This window comes from Carlito syrichta, unplaced genomic scaffold (assembly GCF_000164805.1).
Source record: "Carlito syrichta isolate Samal-C Ts95f unplaced genomic scaffold, Tarsius_syrichta-2.0.1 Scaffold305884, whole genome shotgun sequence".
In the NCBI taxonomy this organism is placed as follows: Eukaryota; Metazoa; Chordata; class Mammalia; order Primates; family Tarsiidae; genus Carlito; species Carlito syrichta.
Window position 1 is genome coordinate 822,779 of NW_007249980.1, and position 1,126 is coordinate 823,904.

Sequence of the window (1,126 nt, forward strand, 5' to 3'; positions counted from 1 at the left end):
CCAGTCTGGGCGACAGAGTGAGACTTCAACTCAAAAAACAAAACAAAACCAAAAAAACGTTTGACTTGAAGGGAAAACTATCTGGGATTTTTTTTTAGAGTAATATATCCCTACTTAAAGACAGATTTCCCTACATGTAATAGCTATGTACAAAAAAGTTATAAAACTGTCCTTAGTTGTACAATGATAACTAAAAAACATTAAAATTCTCCAGGTGAACAAGTCATGCAAGGATTTTTATGCTGTTGTTTTTTGTTAAATCAGTGAGAGCAAAATAACACTGTAATATAAAGATAAGAGCTGAATGGTATGCCACTCACGGGGAAAGGGGTAATTTTCACAGAACGAGTATCTGTCCCCATCCCATCTCCACTTGATTCAGTCAAAACATATCATTGGCCATTTAGGGGGAAAAAAAAGCCATATACTAGTGCACATATATCAGGTACTTTATGGACAATAAAAAAAAATGGGGAAGGGGAAAATGAGAGAAAAGAGAAAACTGTAGTAGTTAGGATGTGGTGGAACCCAATTGCAGTTTTCTAATTGAGAATGTATTCTTGGTCTGTCAGAACAGAGTTCTGGAGTAGAGAAGCAGGTTTCCTATTTAGTGAATGCCTCCTGTTTGCTGTGGGAGCACATCAATTGACCTTCATCCTCCAGTTCCAACTGTGCAGGTGTGTCTGTTTTATTGATTGGCTGCTCACCAAATCAGAACCTGATCTGCCTCATTGACAAACCCTGTCGTTTGCAATAGGTTTTCATTAGTTTACTAAGTGGTATGTGCCTCTTAATCTTCAGCTGCACCATGGAGCCATCGGCCCCACCACCTTCAATTTAATATGATCTCTTTGTCCTGACTCCTTCCTTGAACTTTTCATCTGCCATGGAGACTGCTGGAGTCTCAGCTGCTGCTTCACAAAAGAGGTACCAGATCTGCACTGAACGAGCACACAAACTGCACCAGGAACGGCAGAAGAAGTCATTAAAAATAAATTAGTGAAGATTCACACTTTATTCTTTTTTCTTTTAAGAGACAGGGTCTTGCTCCGTCGCCAAGGCTGGAGTGCAGTGGCACAAACATGGCTCACTGTAACCTTGAGCTCCTGGGCTAAGCAATCTCCTG

General features: G+C 40.3%; 1 pseudogene; it reads right to left on the bottom strand.

The window, feature by feature from the left end:
* Positions 1-607: 607 nt before the first annotated feature.
* Positions 608-888, bottom strand: LOC110596060 (annotated as a pseudogene).
* Between the last annotated feature and the right edge of the window lie 238 nt (positions 889-1,126).